At 41.9% G+C, this 15,774-nt stretch overlaps 1 protein-coding gene across 11 annotated transcripts in view; it reads right to left on the reverse strand.

Moving 5' to 3' along the window:
• Positions 1–15,774, reverse strand: part of STAG1 (stromal antigen 1) — a 182,312-nt gene that overhangs the window by 146,955 nt on the left and 19,583 nt on the right. The window lies entirely within an intron of this gene.

Below are 15,774 nucleotides of genomic sequence, written 5' to 3' on the forward strand. Positions count from 1 at the left end.
AAATTTTAATAAACAAGATAAATATATGAACGTGAGCAACCAGAAAGCATGCCATGATGTAGATTGAAGGAATCGACTCTCTTCACAGAACAACAGAATGAACTTGAAAGATAAAAGTTCGATTTCATGAGAAATAGCCTTTTTTTAGTTTTGAATAAAGGCAGAAGGCCCGCACCAAAACATACAAGATCTGATTTAGGCATGACAACAACCCTGATCCCATTCCCTTAGTTGAACTACACCTCTAAAATCAGAGTAACAGGCTCACAGATCTACATGGCTGAACTTTGGAGAAGATAAATCAGAAGCCAGACAAGTATCTAGATGCAATGAGAAATATTTAACACAAAGAAACCAAAGTGTAAGCAATAAATTAGACTGCATGCATGGCACTGCTAGACCCACTAGTAATATCTCTGTAGGCAGGAGACTGACCAAGGAGTTGACCACTGACAGCAGTGACTGCCATTAAACAATGGGGCAGTGTGGCAGAGGTGCTAAATCAGGGCAGAAAGAGCTAATACAACTAGCATCAAACTACCTAAATAAAACTGCGCCAGTGTAAGCAAAACAGAACAACATGCAAAGTACGATTTACATCCTACTACATCAATATTTATTTAACAAAATTGTAACTGTACAACATGAACAGACTTCTTTGCCTCTGGTTATTACAGTTCTGATTAGATTCACAGATGCATATAGCTATTTCTGCCAGTCCTTACTACTTTATGCAATCAACAGTTTTACTTACAGCATCTCATCACCACGTCACCATGTCGTGTACACCATGAGGTATACATTTTTTTCACTGGAATAACAGTCTTGGTTAGTAATACATTCCCTTTATTTTAAACACAATACATATTTTTAGTCCACACACAAGCACACGTACTTATTATACATGCATTCCTTCATATGCTATGTTCAAAGGAATTCTATCCATCATGGATCATCAGTTTTTTTGTTTTTATCTAATTCTAGAAGGATATAGTGCATCAATCTCGCTTTTCAAGAGGAATTTCAAAAGAAGTTCAGAAAACTGATGTGTTTTTCATGTGCAGCATTCTCTACAGACATATCAGGCATTCTGGACATCTGTTACGTAGAGTTGTTTGCTTGTTTGTTTTAATTATTCTTGATTTTTTTTAACTTAGCTGTCAGGCTCAGATGTATTAACTAGAAAGTATGCTTGCTCAGATACAATTTGGTAAAAAAGAAAGTACGGTATTAATGGTATAGAAAGTCCAAGGGAGAAGAGGTGAGCTCTTAAGTCCGAAGAGACTGAAGCACCAAGGAAGTTGGACACACAGCCTTGACACAGTATTAGTGGAGGACAACCTGACACAAAGGCGACTGTGGGGTCCTGTGGTATATTCCCCAAGCCTCTGTGCTGAACAGGAAGCTGCAAAACAATGCTGGAAAAAACCCAGCTGTATGTGGTTAGGTCCAGACTCAGACATCTAGAAGACAATGAAGTTGCCTTTCTACTGTCTTGTGCTTACTTAAAGGCAGTTAACAAGGATTAAGCCAAGGAGTGCTAAACATAAGAACTGTCAGCGCTGGCAAGCTGGAAAATGAACAATGCACAACTAGAAGCCCAAATGGAAAAGTCACAACCCTGATTAATTCATGGGACTGACCAGCAGAGGTATCTTACACTGCATGGAATACCACTGCCCCTTACATGGCCCAAGCCAGCTGTATCCTTCACCGGTATCCAACACAGCTGTGCCTGCTATGTTCTCGATGTTATGTCTTTCTTCCTCAGTTGAAGCCAGGAAACCAGTACAAGCCTTGGGAAAACTGCCTTGCAACTTCACACAATGGTAAAACTGCTAAGCTCAAAGAAACACCACTCCTTGTTTCCCAAACACCCATGTTGCTCTGTCTTGGTTTGGAAATGAAATATAAGTTACTACAGGGACTAACGAAAAGCCCTATGTGCTTGGAACAGTTCTCAATTTAGTCCTGCAATTAAAGTAAGTTTGACAACTGTAGAGAAATCATTGATCATTATGGACTGGTTTTAATAAAAGCAATACCTGTTTCTCAAAGATGATGTTTTTATAAAAGGAAAAAATGAGCCCCCCCCTCCCCCCCTTCCATCTCCTTCGGTCACATAAAGGCAGTTACATACACTCTTGAAAGCTTGAGACAGATTCTCATTTTGTCACTTTTTTTCCTTAAATGTTGCATAGGGAAGGAGAGGAAGAGAAGAGTAAGGGGTTATTTACACTATAATAAACATGACACAATTGATAAAGTCCTCATAAAATGCAGCCAACTGTTTCTATTGTAGGAGGGTCGGTTGTTGTTTTTTTTAATGTAATGCTTTCTGTTAACCCCAGTTTTAATGCTGTTGGCATGGTTGCAGCTCTTTAAACACACCTACCTGTATTCAAAGGTGACATCAATTTATGCTGGGATAGTTAAAAATGACCAATAACAGAACATGAAGCAGGCAGTAAGAGACCATTCAGTTAAACTTATGTTGGGAAAACAAGTAAATGTTTTTACTTCTACTTGTTTTGTTGCTTTTTTTTAAACAACGTGTAATAACCAATGCACAAACCACAATAACCATTTACACAACGTTCATTTTTATAATGAACATTAAATAAAACTATTTATTTGAAAAAGCACCGCTTCCTGTAAATGATCACTTTTATAGTAATTTTTCTTCAACACGCATCTCACAAGGAGCTCAGCTTTCAGAAAAGTCATATAATTTTACAACAGTTCATCAACGTTTTCTCTAGTTTCTGCTTATGTTAAAAACTATCTATTTTTTGCAAAGTCTTTAGATAGTTTGCCTCTCTGCTGCTGAGGTAAAATACCACTTCAGCCAAACTACATAAACCAGCCGCTGAACCTGACCTGAACATCAAAAGCAGATAGGCTTGGTTGCTGCCTGAAGCAATACAAGGCTCAAATGACCTTACTACACACTATATACTTACATGCTACAGAGCTGAAGCCAAAGCCTAAAACAAAAACGCACACAAAAAATTAGTAGTAGGAGTTACATCATTACTAACTCAATAGCCTAGAAGATAAGCAAAATAAAAGATAACAGGTATTTGATTTACTTCCATTTTCAAAACCCTTTCCTTGTTGACCACGTGGCTTAGTTCCAACTTGGTGGAAAAGATATTCAAACAGTGGCTCATTCTAATGGAACGATATCTTCAGCTATTGAATGGGTAACATCTATACACCACAACTGCCTTTCCCATTTGAAATGACTCTGCTTTCTCCCTCCATGCTTGTATTTTTCCTCTCAAGCTTAAAATCAGTAAGGCAGTGCGCTTTATCATTCTGTTAAGGCTCAAAGGAAGCTCAAACGCTCCAAACTTCTGCTCATGCAGAGAAGCTACACGTGACGGTAAGCTGTGACACAGCACCAGTGACACTCGAGCTCTCCATATTCAGTTTAGAGACAAGACTTGTCCCCTCAGTGATGCCATCCAACAGTGGTGCCTGACAGCCAGAAAAGGCCTACATCAGCAGCAGAGGGCAATGCTGTCAGAAAGTAGCGCATTGCACACCCATGATGCACCAAAGCTTTGATCAACAAGGTGAGAGAGAAGGAGGCTTTTGCAAGCAGGCAGATAAATCCCAGCATTTTATTGCTTTATCCAACCCTGTGCATGGCCTTGAGCATGCCACATAAATCCCTCCTGCTCAGCTGTCCTATCTGCAAAGTGAGAATAATATTTAGGAATTTCAAGTGTAAATTCTAAATCTTCAGGGAAAAAAAAAAAGAGCTGTGAGGAACTAAGGATATAACCAATTCACCAAATGCTGTAGTGTGTTCTTCATTATTCATGGCTATTGATCTTGTGGAGAGCTTTTCAGTTTGCTGTGGATTATCTGTTTCTAAAATTGTAAGCTTTATTTCTGCTCCAGGTTTGGAACTCGAAGCAGGAATTTGTTTAGCCGCAGCCACTTAAGCTGAAATCTATGCTGAATGACCTCTTCCAGCCCTAACTCTGAATATTAGCATTATAATTTAAGGGCAACCAACATAGCTTATTTAGTTACCTTTAAGATAATTTCACTGAAGTTCTTTTACACAAAAAATGCATCACACTTTTAACATACAAATTATGCTGGTGAGCACTGCCAGCACTCACAGACCGTGACCCTCCTGCTCTGCCCAGAGCTTAGGGGATGTGTTGGTGTGCTGGGCTGAACTCTCCAGCAGGACAGAGCCACAGGCATATCTTTGTTTTGCAGTGAAGGAGTGGTTTTGAAGTCTGTGGCATCTGGTTGAGGACAATCTGTCTTTTCCTCAATTAACTTAAGTAAAATGGAAAAAAAAGTAGGCTCTCAGAGCTGATGGGTAGCTGAGAAGTGTGAAGCCAAGAACAACACGAAATGAAAGCTTTTAGCAGATGTCCATTACCATGGACTACGGGTTCCATATAAAATGTGGGGGAAAAAATTACCTACCAGCAACCCCTGACAGTCCCTTTAACTTTGCATTTGATTTCACTTGTCTCCTCAGTTTATCCACAGTTGCACCAACTTGTAGGGCTGACTCTAAACAACACATAGAACAGCTGCTGCTTCCTCTCACCAAATGCTTTTAGCTTAGAGATGTCCTGTCCAACCAGCCAGAAAAATAAGCCTCACTTTCCACTGTGCAATATTCTGCACACTTCACGATTACGAATGCAAGACCTCACACTGCAAGGTTACACAAATCACTTCTTGCAGAGCTGGGGATAAAATTCTTACATGACAAAGACCTCCAAGCATTGAGTCATACTACTATATTTCTATACTTGGTTTTCTGTCTCTAAAAATGTGTGAACTGCCAAAAGCAATCCATTTCTCTGTATATTCTGCTGGTACTTCCAGAAGGGAGCAGCTAGTTCCTGCATGATGAAAGGCCTGTGCTACCAAGATTCCATAGGAAAGATGACACGATCTGTCAACTGTGGTTTTAACAGCTTGGTTCACAACATGCATCACTCAGTTTTGTTTGATAACTTCCAGTGTTTGTTTCAACAACTTTCAATTACTCTCATGTATCATCTTGCAACACCTACAATGGCTGATATTAAAGAAATTAATCAAACAATTTGTTGCAAATGTTTGTTTGTAAGGTACAGCCTTCTGAAGAACAAATCTTCCCTATCTTTTTTAATTTCTAGATTATTCTTATCATTTTAAAATCCAAGTAAATCCAATGGACTGAAGACATGAAAACCAGCTTGCTTTCCTCTTGTTATCCCTACAGATTCTTTCACTGGCTCTGAGGACACCCAGCGCGACACTTGACCTGATTTTCTGCAGTGCTGAGCATTCACAACTGCAACGGAGCTCACCGGGGCTGCAGGCATGCCACCACTCACACGGCAAATAATTACGGTCTGATTGCACAAGACTTAGAGTCATGGCACAAAATTCTAACCTTACGCCAACACGTGGCACAATTAAAATGAAGCATTTTCTCCTTGTCATCTGTCCAATAGGATTATTTAACTACTATTCTACTTACCTGCTTTGAACGTAAAATAAACATAATTTTAAAAGGGCTGTAAAGAAATTAGGTTCTACTGTCCTCAGATCGTGAGTATAAAAAGATAGTCTAAAGTCTTCTGCTTCCCTGCACTGATATTTCCACAACTCAGATGGAGACTTAAGATAAACTCAGTGATATTTTTAGGGAGATGCAAGGGAACTGAGAGTCACAAAAAAACCCATGGAGCAAAAGTAAAGAGATAATTTGCCTAGCATACAGAAATGAAACTGGAGTCATCTTCCAAACAAGATATTCCTCCAACAATGAGGAATGAGAACTTGGAAAAAGACCAAATGACGATACGGACAGCCTATGTGTTCACTATACCCTGGGTTTAGGTTTTAGAAGATAGCTGAGTTAACACAACGTGAAATGCTGCTGGGCAAAGAGATACCTGTTTGTTTGCTTTTGCAGTAAGTCAGCTCAGCAGACTAAAATGGCATTCAAGTTTCCAGGTTTTTGCATAGGCAGTTTTAGGGAGCCAAGCCAGCGCTGCAGGAGGCACAGTATCAGCCAGGCACAGAAAGACATCCGGACAGAAAAGCTAGAATCAGACAAGATTGAAGAAGGAGGACTTCTTCCTCAGCACATACAAACTGCCATAAACAGGAAGGCGAGGGGGAAATAAATGCTTTTTCCTCAGGAAAGTCAAGACATTGAGAAAAACTCGGTAAGAACTAGTAAAGCACTCTGATAGTTTGCTTGAAAGAATGTGAATTACCCACCACTGAAGAGATCCACTCCTAAAAGGTTGATACACAGATGGAACACCAGACAAGGCTTTGGAAACATGGGCTTCTTTGGGTCTGATAATGACACAACTGTAACTGCCTGCTGGAGGGGAAAGGGCAAGAACCGGATCAACTCAATATCCTTCCTTATCTCCCCTACTCATCATTTATTTTGATGTTTCTGTGATTTTATCCTCAATGAAATCCATGTGTGACAATAATTAAAATTAAATCCAGTGATTAAATCCTCAGTCAAGCACTTCACTGAATAAGTGCTTATTACTGCTAAATAATCCACGTCCTGGGGACAGCAGGAGTCCCTCGTGTAGTCAAACACATTTAGATGGACACAAAAGCTTTGAGTTTTTATCTGTGTACGGCACAAAGCACAGTGGGCCATATTTGTGGACAGTATACAGGCACACCAGAAGCAGCATCAATAGATTTTTATGCTACCTAAGAAGAGTGTTTACTCATCTGTAATTTTTTTGCTACAGTGGACATCTGGCATTGCATCTGGAACACTGCCAACAATAAAACCAATTTTCACAATGAGAAGCAAAGTCTGACATGCAGAACGCAGGAGGAAGGAAGAAAACTCAAAACAATTTGGAGTTTTATTCCTTGGGCATTTGTTTTTTGTTCTGTCTCTTCTCAGATGGCACTAGTGAAAAAAGCCAAGAGGAGCTGCAGAACAATTTGTGCAGATCAGCAAAGAAAACAAGCATTTTAGAGATTCATGTAAATCCAAAGCTCTGGGAGTGGCTAATGCTAGTCCTCATCGTCGTTAGCAGCATGTGCACAAAGGCTCAAGGAAAATATTCACTAAAATGATAACCTAAGTTCACGTAGCTGCTAACAGAAAGAACATTAGAATACCTAAATTGCAAATACCTGAAATTCCTAGAACAAGTTTGTGAAAACTGAAGAAGAGCTAAAAAGTGTGGCGGTGGTAGGCAAGATAAAGTTGGCCAATAAACTATATATTTAAAAAAAAAAAAAATCCAAATAGAGAATCAAACCTTACCTCCCAACCCTAGCAGTTTCCTGAGAAAACCCAACCCCACATCAAACCACGCACCCTTCACCTACCACATGCACCACTACAACTCTGAAACAATCCGAAACTACAACCTTCCATGGGAAAATTACCCTTAATAGCCTTAAATCCTACCATGTCCCATAAAGCAACACAGCAGCTACAGGAACCCCTAAACCTGGTAATCAACAGAACAACGCTGCAACTCTGATTTGACTCCAACACAAATCTTCTTTCAGGTTTTCCTCCCAGCAGACTAAACAAACCTATTCTACCATCACAAGAACCTCATACTCTCCTCAAGACAGACAAGCAAGAAACCTGGGACGTGTTTAAACCAAGCACAACAGATGGAACAGAACCCATCAAAAAACATGAAAAAAAATCCTCTTTGCTACTGAGCAAGCCAATGATCTTCAAGATAAATTTCTGTTGTGTACCATGCAGTTCCAGTAATCTAACAAAGCCATCAGTGCTACCACAGATGCGTTAAGTCAGATCACCAATCTCTCATTCTGTAAAGCCGGGTTTTTTACCTCAAGAATTTACAACCAACTCCAGAATCTGCATACTGGTAGACACCTCCAAACCATCCTAACCTGACACTGACTCAGCCTCGTGGCTCTGGAGCAAACCCACTAATACGCTGTGATCCTCATGAATTACTTCAGAGATTATACAGATACATCCAGCCTTTCTTAAAACACACGTTTGAGCTCTATTCTGTAGTCTGAAAACTGATATTCAACCAACTCATGCTGTGGACCACTCTTCTGTGAGACTGCTCCTAGAACCTGCCCTGCTATTGCTTCCCTGCACACCCAGACCAACAACCCATGTGCCTCAAAGCCAACAGCCACCTGAAATTCAAACAAGTGATAACACCTAGGCAGCATACCAACAACTGCCATGTTTGCTGCCAGAGCACTTAGCGTTGCTTTCTTTCACTGATCAAAGCAGAGCTTTTCCTAAAGCTGCTACTACACAGAAGGGCATCAGCATTTTGTCTGATCTGAAGAAATGCCTCTGACACATCCTGCAACAGCCTCTGCCTCAGGGTGTGCCCCTGGGTCTACAAATGCCACAGCCTCCCACTTCTATCAGAGTACTGCTAAGACCTCTACTGGAAAAGTGTATCTTAAAATACTTTCATTTCCCAGTCCTAAAACAACCCGACCACCACAAATTGGTTGGCAGAAGCTTGTTTTTCCATGGACGCATGTAACCATTTTGGAGCTAAAAAAGGAAACCCAAAACACCACACACACACACACAAACAACAACAAAAATGAACCCCAACAACAAAAAAACCTGCAAACACATTTCCAGTGACCACATTAAATAATCCAGACTGCAGTCCCAGTTCAAGCCCAAATCCAGAGTCCTTACAGAGGCGTATTCCAAACTAACACAGTTCCTAAGCCTGAAGATGACTTCCCCAGAATTGCACAGGTGAAAAACAGCAGGACCAGCAGCATGAACACAAAATAATTACTTAGCAGCAGAACAATCCAGAGCACAAAATCAGTGCACTTCTGAGTTGATGCTCATGATCCAAAACTCACAGTAAAACCCAACTGGAAATTAAAAATCCACGATCACTTTAAATAACAAACTTAGTGGGGAAAGTGGCTTTATTACACAGCAGTTTCCTGTCTCCAAAGTTCCATGGTTAAGATAACTTGTTTCTCTGCTCCATGGGTAACATCAACATTCTCCCCCCCTCACAGCAACGGCTTCCCACCTGTACTGAGGGCTGTGATTTTATTTCAGGCTAAAGGCATTTGACACAGAATCCTGTCTACTTTTTCACAACGCTATCAGCTGACCTCCATAACACCTTACTTGCACCAAAGAGCCTTTGGACTCTTACATATGAAGATGCTCTGAGGAAAAAGAGGAGTCCTTCTATAAGGACTGAAGACATTAAAGATAAGCTACCCACCAGCATTCCCTAATGAGCACTCCGACACATCAGGCACCGGAAATCAATGCAGTGGTAACAGTTAATACGGGAGAAGTTATTAACAAATACTACATAAAATTGGAACTGGTTCTGCAATAGTCCAAAGCACTGGTAACCCTAGTGAAAAGACAAAGCAGCAGCTGGAGACAAGATTTTAGCTCATGAAATAATCTTGAAGAAATGCTTGTATCATTTGGTGTTGAAATGAATCTCAGTCAGTCAACAACCCCAGAAGAATCAGTAGGGGGTGAAACTGCCTATTCTTTGCTGTTTAAAAATATCTTCCGCGCAGCAATAAATCTATTCAAAGGAAAACTTTATTGGGAAATTATGCTTCCAAATACTACCTATTTCACTGCTTGTTCAATAGTCCACATAGAGGAATGCTGACTGAAGACTGCAGAACCAGCGAAGACCCCAGTTCCAAGCTGGTCTCTAACACCAGACAGGTTTTATCTGAAACATAAGGAGGAAAGGCAAGAACAGAGAAGTAGATGCCCATGCTGGACAATAAGCTGATTCAGCATCTTTTCCCAAGGACTTTGTATACAAGATGGCTATTTGCCTTTCATCTCTCTGATTTTTTCATATGTTGGCAAATTCAAACCATATTAGACAGGACAGGTACTCCAGAGATGACTTCTGGAAAGAAGCTGAAGGTGCAGACAGGAGCCAGTCCAGCAGTGCCACTCCTCCATCCTGTTATCGGGTGCCACCCACATGTCCTGCTCACCCACCATGGCATGGTGGGGCCCAGGCTGCAGCAGTCACATGGGTGGGCAGCCTGCAAGAGCACGAGGAAAGTACTGTGTTACCTGCAGCAAAGTGTGTACCGACACCACCACTAAAATAGGCTTCAGCAATTCCACTGACCATAGAAGAACACATGTAGTGTCTCTCGCCTTCTTCCTCTTTGCTCTTTTCTAAGGTTTTTTTTCCTCTTGGCTTTTCTGGCCACCCAAACAGTAAGCCTTTGCCTTTTCATGGGGGAAAAAAATCCCTATTCTGATCTCTAAGGATTATTAAACGAGACTGTGAACTGAGATGGGCAATACAGGACTAACTACCAGTAGCCTCCAAATAGAGCAGCTGCAGTTGCCTTACAGAAAACAGGCTAACAGATTAGATCAGGAATGGATACAAGCTGCGCTGCACAAACCAACACTTCTGGGAGACCCAGAACAGGAAGAGGGAACAAGAGCAACCCAGAATCCCGAGTCTATACCAATACAAACAAAACTTGTTAAAAAAGAAATAAAAATAAAGACACTGGGGATCTAGTACTATCTAGTTGGTTTCAGAGGCTGATATCAAACCTGCTTACGCACATCCTCCCAGCGAATGAGAGACTAAGGCAAGAAGAAAAAGTAATGGGTGAGGGGAGAAAAAAACCCTCCTGCCTAGGAGGGAATCATCATACCTCTACTATCAAATGCAAGGCACTGAAAATGAAAAGTTCAAGTTCTCTAAGCACTGCTGGTAAAACAGAGTGAAATACAACAGAAGCCCTGGACAAGAGAAAGTGCCATTGCCAGAAGCTCAGGATCTCCAGGGAGAGAGGAAATTCCAGCAGCTGATCCTCACAAGAGGTTATTTTTCCCTGGAAAACTTCTTGGCTTTTGTTTTTGCAGAGAAGGGATCAGAGCATATTGTCTTAAACAGTGCAGAATTTGCAGACTCTTCCTTCTGTACTCTGCACAGATAGGGAGTGAATTTTCAGTGTCTTTTACACAGCTACACAGAACAAAAATACATACAGTAATTGACATTTGAAAGTGTCAGGCTGTAGGAGCAAGAGTGGGAATGTTTTGAAGCATTTCCTTAAACAGATTCTCAGCTCCCATGAGATGAGTTCAAACCGAACGCTGCAGCCCCAGGAGTGAGGCAAGGGAACGCTTCCTTCAGGAATGACATAAACTTTCCTTTGCTCCTCCACCTGCTCCTACCTCCATCTCCCTACAAAATAACCAAATGTAAACGTTAATCTCTAAGCACTGCCTTTGCCCCAGAGGCCAAATTAAAGCAAGCTTTTCCAGAGTGCACAGCATACACAGTGAGATCATTTAATACAGCATTCAGCAATCATTTAAATAATTAAATGAGTCGAGGAAGATTTTTTCAGAAGTTAAATCAACACTTTGTACTGGCAGAAATCAAGTTCTTAAAACACATGATTACACGATTACATGTTTTCAACAGCCTTGGGATGAGGTTTCATGCAACACTTGAACCAAACTGTTGGGTTGCCACTGTTAAAAGCAGTCCCTGCTCCTTCCTCCTACTCACATTCCTGCTTCTGCCCTAATACTGCTCTGGCCACCAGCAAATGGAAGGAGAGAAGATTGGACAAAAGCAGAAGGTGTCAAACAGCCCATCCCTACTGCCCTCCCTACCATCACCTTCCACTGCCTCCACCCATACCATAGCCCTCTTCTACCTTACTGGCTCAACCATAAACCAAGTGTGACCTGTTCACTTCTTTTGGAAAACAACAGAGTCAATACACAACAAAGTGCAATCCTTACACGTTTGTTTGGTTTTTAATCAGCACTACCATTTGACAACAATATAGTGGGTTGCAGTACCATACACCACTTGCTACGCTCGTCACTGTTTTTACTCACTGCTAGAATGTGTTACTTAAAATCAAAATTTTCCAAGTATCTTAGGAAACGGTTAATTTGAGACTGCAAACACTACCCTGGCTATAAGTTGATCTCCCCAAAGGACAGATGAACAACCTCTACTTCAATCAGTATAATACTATTACCAAGAATACCCAAACAGATGATCTCCTATTAGAGATCTGTTTCAAAGAAGAATACAACTGAAGAAAAAAAAAAAAAAAGGCATTTGTACAGTTACATTTCAGAGCAACCTGTAACGAGAAGTTACAGCACCTTCAGCCCCTCTGAACGTCCCCGGCCTCTCCTGCGTGTGCTGCCCTGGCCTGCAGTTGCCACAGTTCCTCCTCCCGTGCCTGTACTACCATTTGGCTTTCTGCCCATTTGCACGACCCAGGAAGTCATCAGCAGTTTCTAAACTTGTTTCCATGTTGCTGGTGTCTGGGTGGGCTCCCTGAAACAGCTCATCCCCTGTCCCATCAGCATAAGGAGTGGCTGTGCGGCCACCTGCACAACAGGACCCCAACAGCACGCAGAGGCCCGGCCTGCTCTGCACATGCATCACACTGAAGTGCCTTAAAGATGAGGAAAAAAAATGGCTTTTCCAAATTTTCACTTGCAGCATCCCATGCAGCTTTTTGTCTCTAAAAATAGATCTCCCTGCTCAATAAATACCAGGCAGTGCTTTCTGATAATTCAACACAATTTCCCTTCCCTGATGAACTCCAAAGATGTCAAAAGAAAAACAGAATGAGATTAAGGCAATTTGCTCTTATAATCTTTGCAAAACTAGAACAAAAGCATCTAATTGTGGCAGACAACAGCCAATTTCTGGCCAATGCATGCAGTATCTTAACTAAGCAGTACCAAAATTACCGTGTCCTATTTTGGAGGGGGTGCGGAGGGCAGGGGGCAGGGCTACCTTCTCATCCTGACATTTCTCATTTTTCTATCAGTATTAGCCTGCATTAACAGCCAAATCATACACACACGCACACAACACTGCCAGTGACCTACTAGAAAGTTGCTATAGCAACGACTGCTTTCAGAAATACATGTTGTGCATTTTAAGTGCCATCATAGCGTAACTCATCTGTCAATTAATAACCAGGGCTCAGAATAACGCATCAGATACACCCAAAAAAGAAAAAAATAGCATAGCTTTAGGTCTACTGAATGAAATATCTGGAAAGCAATTACAAGTTTAGACTCATGCAAAGAAACAAACAAAATCAGCTCACATATTCGGCTCCAAGGTCTAACTCTTGCATTTCTGTTTAAGTGCAAGAAACTCATTAATATGAAAAAAACCCTCTGCAATTATGAGGGGAAAATCATTCACACGGATCATTGTGAATCATTACATGGTCTAAGCAACTTGTAAATCAAGGTGTAGGAACACACTGAAAGTAATTTCATTTTCTGTTGTTTGTTTTGAGTAAATCCCCATAAGAAGTACATTATGCTTTAGAATATATGAAGTGGGAACTGAGCATGGAGCACACAGCTCAGAACGGAGCATAAAGCTTCAGCCTCGCCGGACTTCACAACATCAGCTGGCAGTGCCTTTCTAAAGCAGCAGCCGAGCTCAAGGAATAACACTGCCTCTCTCCAGACCTGGACACCTACCAGCTTCTGGCTGCATGTCTTTTAGTCACTTGGCGATAACCACTGTCCATGATGCCTGACAACAGTAAAGACCTGCACACCCCAAGTCAGTCCCTGCGACAGACAGCCTCAGGAAAACTCAGCCGTCACAACTGACAGCCGTGGAACGCCGCAGGACTGCCAGGAGCGCTGACTCAGCAGCTTGCCCAGCTCCTCGCAGCTCCTCATGGCAGCGCACGCACCCAGCGCCAAGCTCTGCCTTACCATCTCAGCCACCACACATCTCCTGCTCTCGGACCATCCCTTCTGACCTTTTGAAAGCTAAGTTGAAACAAAGAATATTCTCTGTGTAACAGACAAAGGTCTGTCTTAGAGTTTTGCACTCAGGAGAACCAGGCGCTGCCTCTGGCAATGACACAGAAACAAACGCTGCAGTGCCTTCTCAGCTGTAACGTGACCTTGAGAAGCGCTTCAGTTTCCTTTCTCACATCCTCCAAACCCAGTTCAAATCATTTTCTCACATGATAAAGACTGGGACAGAACAAAAACCAAAAGCATCCCAACAAACAGTTGTGCATTGTTTTCTGCTTGGGAGCACGGAGCTGCCGGCAGCCGGTGAAGGCCGCGTGGTGCTGCTGTGGGCACAGCGGCCTGCTGGGGAGCTGAGCTCCAGGCTGAGCACAGCGGGGCTGTGAGCGCCGGTTCACTTCTACTTACAGAGCACCCAATGCCCCTCGCCAAGAAAAGCCCTGCGTTAAAAGCCAGTGTTCACGACAAGGTGAGAGTCAGGGCTTTCCTGCTGTCTGTGGACCACAGGCAGCACTCACGACACACAGCACTAACTCAACAACACTGTCTAAAGGTGACAGACAAGTTCCCCTTAACCTCTTGTAAGAGGGCTGTGCTTGTAAGATACCAACAAGCACAGCCCTGGAAGTTTTGTATGCAGAATTCTGAATGATAACCAAGTCTACACACAGAGTGTGGCTGAAGGCAGCTTCCTGAGCCAGCCCTTCCCGTAACTAGGAAAGAGGCGAGATGTCTTAACCTTGAAAGTCATTTAAACAGTGAGGCTCATTCACAGTTAAATTCCTTCTTACTTCTAAACACCAGCATAAATAAATCTATACTAATAAAACCAGCATGCTGGGCAGAAGATTTGCAAAGATGAGTGTTTCCAGCCAGGCCAAAAGCAGGGCATAAGGCATCGATGTGCACATAGCCGTACTCCCTGGAACAACCTGAAGATCCAGCTCACCCTGACTGCTCGTATTTGCATACGTGAGATTTGGTACCAACACAGCCCTTCAACCCAACTCTTTTTAAATCCCTGCAGCCAGTTTTGAAGACAAATACCATTTAACCACATTTTTTCTTACCTCCCATAAGGCCCTCCAGAATTAAGTTGCTGTCCCTAAACACACAAATCCAAGCCATTCTTGGGCTCTCCCTGCATCCCAAACAAGTCCCCTACATTTTATCATGTATGCCACTTCTGTCTTCATGTTTAGAGGAGCTCAAGTGCTGCCATTCAGAGAAACAAAATGCATTTTACAAAATGCCACTGCTTTCTTTCTACATAAATTTGCTCTTAAAAGTACCCGAATGGTGATACTTATCTGTGAAAATACAAGCCACCTTTCAACTCACATTTTTCTTCACATTGAGCTCAAAAGCCCACATTAACACCAGATTTGTTATCAGAATCCCATGAATATATTCTCACTAAATTAATATTGTTAGCGTTATCAGGAAAAACTGATTGTTTAAATGAAGCCTTCATGGCTTTTCTCCAATAACCTGTTCACCACATACATCATTCTCACGTTATGCTACATTCTTAGCAGGCATCAGCAGTAAGGCTGCGGGACTCACCAGGCTTTCTGCTTTATTTGGAGGTTATGCTTTCTTCTTCCTTAAAAACATTAAAAGTTAAAGTGATATTTTCCAGCAATCTAACCATAACTCTACTGCTCACTGGCAATGCATAACACTTGGCTTGTGCTGAAGAGTACCAGTGTCCAAGTCTCAAGCATGCTGATTTTTTCCCCAGTTGACTAATTAAAAAAATCGTTTTTAAAGCAGATAAAGTGCTTCTTAAATTAAAATATTCTCCATAACATTTCACACCATTTATTATGGGTGAAGCAGAATAAACCCCTACTTCCTGTTGCACTGATCAGTGTGCGTCCCATCCTGCAACCACCGCTGCCCGAGCGTGACAGGATGAGTGCAGCAGCCTTTTCCTTAGAGAATTACCTTCAGAGCTA

Source organism: Gallus gallus, chromosome 9 (assembly GCF_016699485.2).
Source record: "Gallus gallus isolate bGalGal1 chromosome 9, bGalGal1.mat.broiler.GRCg7b, whole genome shotgun sequence".
Taxonomy (NCBI): Eukaryota; Metazoa; Chordata; class Aves; order Galliformes; family Phasianidae; genus Gallus; species Gallus gallus.